Below are 14,670 nucleotides of genomic sequence, written 5' to 3'. Positions count from 1 at the left end.
AAAGGTTGTCTTTTGGTATGGTATGGATGACACGACCGGGGGCAGCCCGACCTTCGCGTCGCGGACCGAGGCTGCACCGATGTTCAAGAGCCTTCGCAGGTTTCGCACGAGATGCTTCACAGCCTGGTGGAACTTCGCAGACTGAACATCATTCGTGGGCCATCGCGCTTTGCAGGCCTAAATTTCCGGGCCATCGCGCTTTGACTGCTGAGGCATTGCTATTTGGTGAGATCGATTAAAAAATCTGGCAAATTTTATCATATTTCATACCGTCTGAAGATACTATATATAATATATGGTGCGCTGTCTGAATGTGCTGTAGACCTAATACTGTCTGCTGATGGACAGTGCTGAAATTTGGCATCAACTCTACTAGGATGAACTGTTTCAGTTTTGACAGACCGCCGGCGAGGAGAGACTACTAGCTGCACAATACGTTTGTTCAGCAATGTAGCAATTTATGCAACTACTAGCTGCATGTTCCTGTGAAAATTCTGTCTCTGAAAACTGAATGGAGACTGAATGATGAAAACCGTCACATTTTAAGTTTTTTATGTTCATGTTGTTGGACAAGGACATGGAGTGCCAGATCGGCCACCGGCCGGGGTGAGTGGCTAATTTGGACCGGGATGGTCCACTAAAATAGATTAGGGAGCCCAAATTGTAGTTTGTTAATTTCAGGACCGGTACGAGAGCTCAACAATAGTTTAGGGACCAGTCATATATAATTTACTCTTTCTTATTTTTTAGGAGAAAGAAAACTCATAGGCGTCCTGGCCAGGCTCACTAGATGTCCTGGGCCAGGTTCACTGAGCGCGTTGCCTACCCTATTTCTTTTTGAAAAAAGTCTACTTTGCATCCCAACTATCGCAAAAGTTAGATTTTCCTCCATGAACTAGAAAACCGAACATAACTCCTCCCCCATCTTTTCAAATGTGACATGACCTCCCTGACTGTTTCTCTAGGTGTTTTTTCTCTTTTTCTTTTATATTTATTTCAGCTGAATTTTTGAAAAATAATAGTAAATTACAGAAAAATCTTAAATCAAAAAATCCAATTTTGTTTCTATGTATAACAATAGTAATATTACACAGAGAACACATATTTTCTATTTTGTACTAAAGCATACCATATCATATATTTACTGTGTAGATCTACTCATGTGAGGAGTCCAATAAAATTAGATTTTTCATTTTATAATTTTTCTGTAATTTACTATAATTTTTCAAATATTTAGCTAAAATAAATATAAACAAAAAAGAGAAAAACCGACTAGAGAAACAACCAGGGAGGTCATATGTCCGGTTTAAAATGATAGGGGAGGAGTTATGTCTGGTATTCTAGTTGAGGGAGGAAAAACTGACTTTTGCTATAGTTGAGCAAGGGGTAGACTTTTCCCATTTTTTAGAGAAAGAAAAAAGCGGCCAGGCTCACTAGGCGTCCTGGGCCAGGCTCACTGGGCCTCAAGTACCAACCATATAGTAGTGGGCCTCTGATCGCGTCCTCCGTCATTGCTCGCCGCCTGAGAAAAGTTGATGAGGCTCACAAGCCATCGTATACCAGGATTTAGGATTTTTGTTATTTTCATTATTTAACTTTTTCTAAAGAGTAAAATACACTGGAGGTCCATTAATTTTTGGTGAGGTGTCATCTAGTTCCATCAACTTTGAAACTGCATTTTTTGGTCCATTAACTTTCGTTTTGTGTCATCTAGGTCCATCAGCTTTGACTCTTGTATTTTTGATCCATGAACTTTTTAAATGGTTCACTGCAGGTCCACGCATGCATGCACGCACGTCGGTTTTTTGCGTCGGTGGAGCCATGCCTGCACTCGCCGCCGTCGCTTGTCTGCCGGGTATGCATGTGTGTTTTCCTGCTGGAATCTGTACGTACGTTTGCCATCATACATTGGCTCTGGTTGCGTATGTATGTGCAGGTGATCTGAAATCGACGCGAGGGATGGCGAGGATACTGCTCCATGGCTCGCTTCACGTCACCATCTTTGGGGCAGAGGAGCTGTCCAACTCCTGCAGGCCCAGCAGCTAGGCTCCCGGGTTCCTCCGCAAGCTGGTTGAGACGGTCGAGGACACGGTGGGCGTGGGCAAGGGCACCAGCAAGATCTACGCCACCATCGAGCTCGGCAAGGCCCGCGTTGGCCGCACCCGCACGCTCCCCGACGAGACGGCCAGCCTGCGGTGGTACGAGTCCTTCCACGTCTACTGCGCGCACCTCGCCTCCGACGTCGTCTTCACCATCCGGGCCAAGAACCCCATCGGCGCCTCCACCGTCGGCGTCGCCTACCTCCCCGTCCGCGACATCTTCGACGGCCACGAGGTGGACCGCTGGCTGCGCCTCTGCTCTGCGGCGGCGGCGACGGCAAGGACCGCAAGCCGCTCGAGAGCGGCGGGAAGGTCCACGTCAAGCTCCAGTACTTTGACATCTCCAAGGACCGGAGCTGGGGCAGGGGCGTGCGCAGCGGCAAGTACCCCGGCGTGCCCTACACCTTCTTCTCGCAGCGGCAGGGGTGCAGGGTCACGCAGTACCAGGACGCGCACGTCCCCGACGGCTTCGTCCCGCGGATCCCGCTCGACGGCGGCAGGTGCTACGAGGCGCACCAGTGTTGGGAGGACATCTTCGATGCCATCAGCGGCGCCAAGCACCTCATCTACATCACCGGGTGGTCGGTGTACACGGAGATCACGCTGCTCAGGGACGGCGCCCGCCCGCCCAGGCCCGTCGGCGGCGTCACGCTCGGCGAGCTGCTCAAGAAGAAGGCTGGCGAGGGTGTCCGCGTGCTCATGCTCGTCTGGGACGATCGCACCTCCGTAGGGGTGCTCAAGAAGGACGGGCTCATGGCCACCCACGACGAGGAGACGATGAACTACTTCCAGGGCACCGACGTGCAATGCGTGCTGTGCCCGCGGAACCCCGACGACTCAGGGAGCATCGTGCAGGACCTGCAGATATCCACCATGTTCACGCACCACCAGAAGATCGTCGTCGTCGACCATGACATGCCGGTGTCGCGGTCGTCGCAGCGGCAGCAGAGGATCCTCAGCTTCGTGGGCGGGCTGGACCTCTGCGACGGCCGCTACGACACGCCGTCCCACTCGCTATTCCGGACGCTGGACGGCGTGCACCACGACGACTTCCACCAGCCAAACTTCGCAACGGCCGCCATCGCCAAGGGCGGGCCGAGGGAGCCGTGGCACGACATCCACTGCCGCCTCGAGGGCCCTGTGGCATGGGACGTGCTCTACAACTTCGAGTAGCGATGGCGCAAGCAGGGCGGCAAGGACCTGCTCATCCAGCTCCGGGACCTCGCCGACGAGCTCATCCCGCCGTCGCCCGTCACGTTCCCGGACGACCCCGAGACGTGGAACGTGCAGCTATTCCGCTCCATCGACGGCGGCGCCGCGTTCGGGTCCCCCGACACCCCAGACGACGCCACCAGGGCCGGGCTCGTTAGCGGCAAGGACCAGAACTCAGGGGCTCTGCTCAATGCGTGGCCGGCGAGTCTGTGCCACCACCGTCTGCTGCTGGACCTGCCACGCGCCATGTCGTAGAGCGTCCCCACGAGGTACGAGTAGCTCGGGATGAGAAGGTCGTCGACGGCCGCGTCGGGCAGCCGCGTGGCGATGCGCCCCTATCATGATTCGAGCAGGGAAACACACATGTATGCCCGGCAGACGAGCGAAGGCGGAGTGCAGGCATGGCTCCACCGACGCAAAAAGCCGACGTGCGTGCATGCATGCGTGGACCTGCAGTGAACCATTTTAAAAGTTCATGGGCAAAAAATGCAAGAGTCAAAGCTGATGGACCTAACACAAAACGAAAGTTAATGGACCAAAAAATGCAGTTTCAAAGTTGATGGATCTAGATGACACTTCACCGAAAGTTAATGGAACTCCGGTGTATTTTACTCTTTTCTAAATTAATATTTTTAGAATAATTCAGCGTAAAAAGTGTGGAAAATGTAGTTTAAATAAAATTAAAAAAATATATACTATTGGTTGCCTATCAGGCTCTTCTTGAAACCTAAGTAAAGGCCCCAAACAATAATTATATAAAAATATATTATTAGGTTCTGCTTGTTTGTACAGATGATTATCAAGACAATTGTCTACTACACAATAGAATGGGGGAAAAACTATGGCTTGTACTGTATTTCGAATACAAATAATAATTCTTCCAGCAAGACAATGGCAGCAATTTCTCTTGTCAACAGGTTAAGAGCACCTCAACAAAAGTATTTCTCAAAATTTTGCTATCACCGAGCCCTTTCTCATCACCAAAACAACACATCTGCTGAGGCTGAATGGACCTCCAATCGTCCATGAATCCTTATACTAAATAAAACAACAAAAAGCCCCATTCATGTCTGCAGGTTTGTTGAACCTTTCAACCAGGATTTGATCCATTGTGCCAAATTAAATATCCAGAGTCCTCTTCTGTAGAACCCTTGGCTATCTCATTTCCTAGAACTAAAAATCCCAAAGCTTTTAGGCGAAACAGTATTACCAGGCTTACTGCTACCATCCGAGTTCCTCTGCTCAGATGATCCAGATTTCTGAGTACTACTAAAGATCCCAAAACTCTTGCTTGCTCGATTAGGATCACCACCACCTGCTGGTTGCCTTTGGATGTTATTCAGTGGAAAAGGACCTCTCCTTTCGTTCCTTGGATCTTGTGGTAATCCACCTTGGTTGAACCTTGGTAATGGTCGGTTATGCTGCTGTTCCAGAGGTCTCTGGTTGTCATAACGGCCTCTGTTTTCATTCCTTCTATCATCTTGGGCGGGTCTTCCTTGGTTGAAACCTCGGTTGTTGTCTCCTCTTATTGGCTGCCTCCGAGCAGCGTATCTGTTGGTTTCAACAGGACCCTGGTCCTGCAAGTTACTCTCTCGCTTTTCCATGCCAGGTTGCCCATCCTTGTAGCCAAGTTCACGTTCAGATGCCTGTGGTCCCCACTGGCCAGGATTAATTCTGTTTCCCCCAGCCCCTGGGTTGGATTTTGACCAATTGAACTCCCTTTTAAATTCTCTATCCTGCTCCTCTTTTTGGGCAGCAGAGTCTCCGGAGAGGGGGGTGACTGTTTTCTCAACATGATCTGAGATGGTATGATCATAAGGTTTTCCTAAAACATCTCCAACTATCTTGTCTTCGCTATTGCTACCATCAACAGGTGACTCAGAGAGAGCACTGCGGGTACCTTTTCCTGATTCTTCTATGGCCTGGCTAGCTTTCTTCCCACCTTTCTTTGTTGCAAACTTTACATGCCTGACAATAACATATGCATGCTTCGAGTCCAAGTGCGGCCCACTTTCGACAATGCACACATCTTGTATCTGTTCAATTGATGGGAATTACTGAAAGAAGTGAGCTTTTACTGACAGCAGCCTTGAACATGTTACCATGATCTTAACTAATCTCAAAATGGAATTGATGGCATTTGGTTAATGAGAAACAGGGAGACAATAAGGGGCAGAGTACTCACAAGTCCTAACAACCGAGATAGTGGTGTTCCTAAATCTTCTCCTTCATTACCTGAGGGCATGGCCATGCACTGTCAAACAAGGACATTCTGATTTTGTGAGTTCGATTTGAAAAATTAGGATAAAAATATGCATATGATTACAAATAAAAATTGCAGATATGTTGAACAAGACAGCTGAGAATTTAGTTGGCTAAATCCAAAACACCCAGTCCAACTAGGAAATGGATATAGACATGGCCATTCAGAGACCATCAGAAAAATGTCGCCCACAACAGGTATATAAGGTCACCAATTGCACGCCACTGAGTAAGAAAGAGTCCGTGTAGCCCTAATCCTACTCTGATGATAATGAATGGATTCTGCATTACATCAGGAATGCCAGATCCCACCCTCACCCACACAAAATGGATAAAAAAAGGAAACAACTAAAGCTATACAAAAGAACGGACATAAAACCTGAGGCTGAACCAAGCAAGACATAACAGATTATGCTATACTTGATGACAGATCCACATAATTCCCCTCTTTATTATCAATTTATACTATTTAGTTTCCTTGTTTTTTCGTGCATAAATTTATTTGGGGTTGTCCAGCAAACATCATGAAACAACTGTTAACAACCAAAAGCAAAAGTTTTTCCTTTGGTGTTGTTGGATGTGAGGTCTATTGTTCTGAGGTTTTCGAAAAAGGTCACTCTAGCCTACCCCAACTTGCTTGGGACTGAAAGGCTATGTTGTTGTTGTTGTTGTCGTCGTCGTCGTCGTCGTCGTCGTCTATTGTTCTGGAATCAAAAGCCAATTATATGAATCACAGTGAGCAAAAAAAGAATAGGTGATAACACAAACAACTAAAGCAGAGCACAAAGATTTCCCTTTAGTTTCCCAGGATATAAGGCCTATTGCTCTGGTGTGTCAGAAGTTAATTATTTGAATCCAAGGGGAAAGGAAACAAGAGGTCATAAAGATGATACAATTGATTAGAAATTCAAAAGAACCCAAAGGTTTTCCTTTGATATAAGGTGTATTGATCTGATACTAAAAAAAAAAAGAAATTCATTGGGTTGTCAATGGGGGTATTTGCAGAATTGAAAGGAAGACAAGCTCACCTTCACCCTGTAACCTCACTCCATTAATCTGGTAATCCCATCTGCTTTCACCATCAAATCTTTTAGTTCCTGCAGAGAAAAGCTAATGTTTGTCAATAAAGATTCATGCAAGGTCTTCATAATGATCACAATGCATTTAACTGGTGGGAGTTTTCAAAAGTTACTGTTTGAAAATTTGCCTCAGAAAAGTGGGACAAGTTCAACTAGGCATTAGGTATATAGATCTGAAAAACAGAACATAAGCTTGCAGCAGTTTGGACAAGCCAATACTCCAGTTACGAGGTGCTAATAAAGTCTGCATGTGACTCTATATAAAAACCTGACAAACTGTTATTGCCAACGAGATAGGTTGCAATCACCTAAATAATAGAAAAAGAAAATTACTCACAGTTTTCCCCTTAAATCGCACTTCTTTGTTCTCCCCTCCACGCAAGACGATAGCAGACTGCAAAAATCAGGCACAGATCCAAAGTTTAAAAACAAGCAGAATAGGTCTACAATATGATATGAGCCATGCAAAATTACAGACACCTATGGTAGGAGATAATATAGTTAACACTCTTTTGCATATCCAAGCTTGAATGATTGCTAATTAGGAGGCCCAAATACTGCAGAAATTAGAGATGGCTGACTAAAATAGAGAGCCCAAAATATCTGGTTGGTTTAGCTCAACAACCAGAAAGGTACCTCACTAGTGATTACACCCCATACAGAACAACTTGTACATATCCTATTGACATGAACAAGTATGTGAACGGTGATCCATCTAAACAGATGCCTTTCATGTGAACCTATCTATTGCTTGTATAAAGATCCTATTGGTACATGGGTGAAACCTACAAGAGTCAAGCTACCTGTAGGATTTAAACAAATGCAATGAACTGTTTGGTCACAGCTAGACAAATAAAATGGAGTGCAGGTTTGATGAGAATACAATTGTATTCGTTGCACAACTTCTATGCCTATACAATTGAAAGTGATGTTGTACTGATGTACGATTCTAATACCTATGGCTGAAAACAGAAAGATAAAGTTGTGTGCAAGTATAAAATACCTTGGTTTTCAAGCGTTCTTTCTCCTTGGTTTCTTTCTTATACTTCTCTTTGTGAAAATCCATGATTTTGCATACAGGAGGGTCTGATTTTCTGTCGACCTGCACAAGAAGATAACCATGAGCATGAAGATAATTTAAGTATAATAAGAAGAAATTAGCAAGCTTGTTTCGCGTCAAGGTTGACAACAACAGAACATTCAAGGAAAATACAAGGAAAGAGCCAAAGAGGTGTTCCTAGAATGCATTTCGTCCGATATACATCAACATCTCATGTCGCATCCAAAAGCACAGGAAGAAAAGAAAACCTCCATGAAGGCTAACAAATCAAAAGGCATTTGTTTTATTTAGCTTTGTTACAAGCAAACTTTTTTATTTCTTTTATGATACTCAGCATCACATGCTTACTAGCCAGCAGTACTTTCAGCCATGGCTTATAAGCCAATTCAGCCGAAACGAACAGGCTGCATGTGAAGGGGGCACTCATAAGTGACACGATGTCTGTAATGTCACAATGTCTAATATTTGGTACTACTATAAGCATTATCAATTGGCTGCAACTGCAGGGATTAAATTACTCCAACAGTGTCATAACAATACGGGGCTTGGGGTTGGGTAAAAGAAGGAATAGGTGATGAGCAAGCAAAACGATCACACCATGCATGAATCCAGGAGAAATATATACGGTAGACAGTGTACCTCAATCAAGTCCATGTCCATCCTGCTCGCAAGCTGCAGGGCTTCATGCCGGGGGACAACGTTGTGGCCTTCATCCGTGACGAGCCTGACGAAGGGAGCGGTGATGGCGTTGTTCATGCGATGGCCTTCGTCCTCCTCCTTGCCTCGCTTCCTATTGACCTTCAAAACCGAGACGGGACGGAACAGATCAGCACAAGGCCGCCCACGATCTCTGCGCTCGCTCGCAGCGAGGTTACGAGCGACGGGGAAATGAATGGAGGCAGCAGCAGCAGCAGCGAAGAGGGGTGCCTACCTGAGTACCCGGCGGAGCGGCGAAGTGCCGGCACTGCGGGTCGAGCGGGCGGCGTATGGGAATGGGGGCGGCAAGGGCCAGTGGGGGAGGAGGATGGGGACGGTGGCGGCGGAGGTAGGCGGCGGCGGCTCGGAGCGCGAGGGATCCGGCGCTGCGCCGGAGAGCCATCCTTTTCCCTTGCCTTGTGTCGCCGGGACCGGGAGGGGTGCGGGAGGCTGGGCAGCCGGAGCCGGAGCTGGAGGCGGAGGCGGCAGCGGCTGGCTGTGCCTGGCTCGGCGCTTGCTCTGCTCTCTCTCCTCGTGGGGCTGGGCTGGGCCGAACGTGTCCGCCTGACGATCTCTGCAAATATTGGGCTTTGGCCCATATACTACGGGCCGAGCGGAGAGAAACGTGGGATTGGCCTGACCCAGAAAGGCTAGGATGACGCATATGTGCCATAAATAAATACCAGATGTGCAACTTGGTTTGAAGCATGTACACGTGGGCCAAAAATGTGAGACACAATTAGACTGTGATAACTTTGGTAGAGTATTCATTTCCAGGTCCGAAAAAATCCACATTACCTCCCTCAACTTTTACGAAGGTCTGTTTTTTCTCCTGAACTCTAAACTAGGTAAACCACCTTGTTGAACTTTTAAAACCGTTTGTTTTACCTCCCTGACCGGTTATAAATGGTTTTCAAAGACGGTTTTGTCTTATTTATTTATTTATTTCAACTGAATCTTCAAAAAATCATAGTAAATCACATAAAAATCATAAAATGAAAAATCCGATTTTTTGGACTCCACATGAGTAGATCTACACAGTGAACATATAATATAGTATGCTTTAGTACAATTTTTTGTTGTAGCTTTAGACCTATGTTTTTCTGTAATTAATTCATAGCTGCAGTTTCTATGGTCTACTTGTGGTGAAATTTTTATGATGCGCTAATTATTGTATGCATAAACTATAATAAAAATTTTATACTTATTGGATTATGTATAACTTAGTTACATATATATATTAATGTGAATTTTATTACAAGGGGGATAGCTGCCACCCCACGGGGGATAGCTAACTCTGTCTCAGATGTGCTCCACGTGGTGCGCTCGACGTCTAGATTTCTTAACTGAATATGCGTCCTGTTCGTTTGGGCTTGTTTGACTTATAAGCCGTATTTTTTCAGCCAACGAACAGTACTTTTCTCTCACACCAAATCAGCCAACAATATTTTTAGTCATGTCTTATCAGCCAAACAAGCTCAAACGAATATGGCGATGGTAAGTGGAGCACCCTTCTTCACCGTGCCTGTTTTTTTTGAACCTGTGGACCACTTATCAAGCTTGTCTTAGCTAAGTCCATGTCCTTCTTTTTGGGTCCTATGGATGGTCTTTTACGTTTAAGATTAAAAGGATAATTTTGTGTGTCATTTGGTTATTGGTATCACTTGACTTGCCGTGGAAAAAGTTTGAGTATGGAGAAACTTGTAATAAGCATGGCCAGATTCCTCCTCCTGGGGCTGGGAAGATGGCCGGTTGTTTTTCTTTTTCATCATTGTCTAAAAAAAGAAAGCTTATACTGAGCTCAACTCAGCTAATGTAACTCCTGCAGTCTTGCTGTGATGCAAAAAAGTTGTTGTTCCAATGTTTTTTATACCATTAGCTATGATATACATGAAAAAACGACCTGCCGGCCCAACATGAGGATAAAGGGAAACTAAAATGGGGCATCCTGCAACAAGAAAAGCAGTGTCATCGTCACAACAAGATTCGAATGAACGAGTTGGCCCTAAAAGAGGATGATCCGTGGTGCACCCAAGTCATGGGTTTCTTGATACGTAGACTGGTATATATAGGAAAATAGCCTACTTCCCTAGAATATCCTTGATAACCATTCCTGATACCTTCAAGTCCTACACAAACGTCTCATCCCTACCTACAAATGCAGTGCAGTTGGCACCAATCACTGTGGAAATGGGTGATGAACTATGCTGCATATGTGCTAGCTTGGGTTTTATTCCTAGCATCAGAGTGAGCATGAGCTCATATTATATAGAAGAGGCCCATGTGGTCTTGGCATAGGACTATATAGGTACATTCAAGCCATGCCTTGTCCTTCCTATCAATTCCACACATTTTTTTAGATAATGTCAATTCCACACATAATGGTGTCGGAACTGAAATTCTGCCCAACCTGGGGCTGAGATTCCATTCAGACGAGTTCTTGAAGATGAAATAATGCTGTTCCCAAAAAAACAGAAGATGGATTATGCTGGACGATTGTGTGCACAATCATATGCATGCAATGCTCCAGTCCATCTATATCCGTAGGGTACAATGAAACGGCCAGAGAGCTCAACAATAGCAAGACAGGCTGAAACACCAACTACCTGTGTCTGTGCTTACAAGTTAATTACCTCGATCATGTCTGTAGGGGAGGGGACTAAATAAATGAACCATGCCATCGAAATTGTAGTGTCCTCGACGTTCAGAAACCTTGCATGAATGCATGGCTTTGTGAATAATTAATCAGGTGCTTCAGCGACAAGATCCGTAAGGCGCCATCGCCGTTGCTGCCTCAGCTGACTGTGGAAGCACAACCAAAGTTGCCGACTCGCAGCAGGAAGATCGCCACGCAGCCGCTCTCACGCGTCCCATATTCTAAGCGGGGAGAGGTGCTGATGATGAAGCGGATGTGATTCATCTTGACGGGAAGACGAGGCCTTCCACGGAAGCCACAAACGTGGACTAGCTCAACCTCTCGCATGCTGAGGCAATGTGGCAGCTCTTCCCGGACCCACAGGGAGAGCGACCGAGGCGCCACACAAGGTAGCGCGCCTGATCGCCGGTGATGGCTAGGTAGCATGATTAGCGAGTAATAGCCCATGATCTCTTTCTGCTAAGGAGGACAGAGCCGATTGCATAGCACTTCCCCCCTAGTGTGCCATTCGTGGCGCATCGTTGTAGCTTTTACTTCTCGATCTTAATACAAAGATGCACAAACCTTTTGCGTATTCAAGAAAAAATAATTAACCAGGACACTGAAAGACAGTAATAACCGAGAGCTGCGGAACCTGTTAACAAGTCTGTACTCTTTATAGCCTGTTTGCAATTGTGGAAGGTGTGAATAGTTTTTCTTCCAATTCCAATTAAGGCCTTGTTTGGAAAGTAAGTTTTGGTGCTCAGAAACTCTGGAAAATTCAGCCCCTATTTTTTTTACATGGTCAGCTCCAAAAGTTTGTTGGGAAGAGTGATCAGCCTAGTTAAAATAAGAAAGCCGGTCGATGGCCGATTTGACCTGTGAGAGCATCGCCGGTTCTGTGAGCACATCGCCTATAGTGGCTGCGGCGATCAAGCACTATGAGCAGATCCATGGCGAAGGCATGGGAGTGCGTTTGTACTCTGTAGCAGTGGCGGTGATGACGAGCTTTGTGAGCATATCCGCGGCGGTGGTGAGGGCTACAAGTAGATCTGCTTCGAGGACAGGACACGGGTCTCTCGGTCACTACAACTGCTGAGCTGCATCGACCTCATCCTCTTGAGCGGCACACTCCCAAAGTGCCAAGATCGCATCTCTCCTCTCCTTCTTTGTGATATGGTGATGCAATCTCTTTCCTGATTATGCTCGACGAAGGGCACGTTTGGTTCTTTGCCACGTCTCGCCTTACCTAGTTACACGGATAACGAGGACCTTGCCTAGGCTAGCGAGCTGATTACTCTCTCTCACACAAGCAAGCCAAATCTCGCTTGCATGGACTCCAAGACGATCAGGGCAAAGAACCAAACACCCCAACGCACTCGGCACCCTTGCTTGGCAAGGCGAAACAGTGCTCAACAAACTAACCAAATGCACCTGGAGTTTCTTTTTTCGTGAATGTGGCATAGTCCGTATTAAGCAGAAGAGAGTTACACGACACAGCTACAAGAGATCCCTCATAGAACAAATTACAAACCACCAACAAGTGGTAAGTGACCTAAAACAAAGCAAAGGAACAAATGAAAAAGAAAGAAATAAACAACTACTACCCTCAACACTAGAATCCAACCCAACTGAACCAGCATCCAGCAATAACTGCAGCAAAGCACATCCGCCAGCAAAGACCAAGCGACATGGCGGCAAAGTATCGGCCAAGCAGGGGGCCATCACGCTCTCGACAGCAAAACATCTACAAGAGAGGGGACTAAAGAGACAAAGGCGACAAAGCATCCGAGGGAATCCAACGACAGCTAGGATAGTGACTAAGTATCCGCTATGAAGGCAAAACGACGACGGTAAGATAGCGCCCGAAGTTTCCAATGGGAACGTGACTGGGATTTTGATTTCTGTGCTTGGATGCAGTCAGTTGGTCATGTGAAACCATGTGTTTTGGCCGATCATCAATTTTGATATGGAACTCTTCTTGTAGCTTGCTGGTAGGCAGCTTTTAATAATCTCCTAGGTGATGTTGGTGATAGCATTCTAGGATCACTAGGTGTTGATGTAGTGGGTAAATTCTAGGCATAGATATAGAACTTGATGATGATGTACCTCATCTCGAGTCTCCAGTCGCGGCCATGGCGCCGGCGATGAAGTAGCAGCAGTGCGGGCCCGGTCTGTTGATGGCGGTGAAGGCGATGGCGCTTCTCGTCGCTCACAGTGTGCCCTCACGATCGGTCTAGGGTTAGGACATCGGTGGGGCGCTGGCGGCTACAGCGAACCTCGTCCCTTGTGCCTCGGCCCCCACCGTCCCTTTTATAGCGCTGCACGACGGGGACCCATCAACCAGGATAACAGCTGGGCGCCCCCGATCAGGGCGCGGATCAAGGGCCTAATTAGCCATTGGGCCAACCGGTGGAGATCAATCTAACATTCTTCCGCTTGATCTCACCTTATGACTTAAACTTAACTTACTTTATATTTTTCTCATTCCATCACAGATCAATGTATAGAGCGTGTCTTATCGTCACGGTCAGTTTCCATTAGATTTAACAACTACAATGCACCTCTCTGTTTTGAAACAGATTCTCAACTAGGCCCTCAGTATCCAGAAATCATAGGCTTTCCCGTAAACCCATGTCGACTGTGTGTTCTCTGAACGCACTGGGTGGTTAGCCTTTGGTAAGCGGATCCACAAATACTTGCTTGGTACTTGTATGCTCAATGCTTTCAAAATGATTCTAGATTTTCTCCTTTACAACATATAACTTAATGTCAATGTGTTTGGCGGCACAATTGACATGTTGTCTTAGGAGTTAACTACTTTAAATGGTTATTGCTGTTGACTACCATTGTTAAATATGGATACATATTCCCTTAACCACTTTTACCTGTTCCTTAAGCCTCATAACAAGTTATACTATGGTATGCATCATGGATGACACCACACCTGTTTTTTGGAGCTTTTCCACAATAATACTCCAACTGCGAGTGTTAGCAACTACTGTGGATTTCACTACACAGCTCGTCAAAATTTAATATTTGTACCCACAACTATTTGAGAGTACTTATTCTTTCTTACTCAACACGAGGCCTATGATACTTTGCAAAATTACAAGACATTCTTAACTCCATTCCAGTGATCTATATCTGGACTGGACTTCTGCCAAAACATCCCGGATACTTGAACTACGTCAGGGTAAGTTCTTACTTGTACACTCATTAATCTTCCAACAGCTGAAGCATCTAGAACCATGTTCATTTGATTGATCTCATATCTGTTCCTAGAACACTAAAAGTTCTCAAAACTATTACCCTTGACTATAGGAGCAGACGTAGGTTTACTTGCTTGCATACTTTATTTCTTTAGAATCTTTTCTAGGTATGCCTTCGCTATAGGCCTAATACCCCTTTTCATCTATCTTGGTGAATTTCAATTCTTAGAAACAATGACGTTTCACCAAGATCATTCATATTGAAACTTGAGGACAAGAACTTCTTCTTCTCTAATGGCAAATTAACATCACTACTAGTGAGTAGGACGTCATCTAGACATAGGATGTGAAAAATGAATTTTCCATTCTTGAACTTCGTATAAATGCTATTGTCCTTCTCATTTTTTTAAAACCC

At 45.8% G+C, this 14,670-nt stretch overlaps 2 pseudogenes; one reads left to right on the top strand and one right to left on the bottom strand.

Moving 5' to 3' along the window:
• Positions 1–1,959: 1,959 nt before the first annotated feature.
• LOC136504024 (phospholipase D alpha 1-like) lies at positions 1,960–3,566 on the top strand (annotated as a pseudogene).
• A 527-nt stretch (positions 3,567–4,093) lies between these two features.
• LOC136505224 (translation initiation factor IF3-1, mitochondrial-like) lies at positions 4,094–8,919 on the bottom strand (annotated as a pseudogene).
• Positions 8,920–14,670: the final 5,751 nt, after the last annotated feature.

Source organism: Miscanthus floridulus, chromosome 14 (genome assembly GCF_019320115.1).
Source record: "Miscanthus floridulus cultivar M001 chromosome 14, ASM1932011v1, whole genome shotgun sequence".
Classification (NCBI taxonomy): Eukaryota; Viridiplantae; Streptophyta; class Magnoliopsida; order Poales; family Poaceae; genus Miscanthus; species Miscanthus floridulus.
Note: the sequence above shows the minus strand (reverse complement) of the source record. Positions and strands in the feature narration are given on the sequence as shown.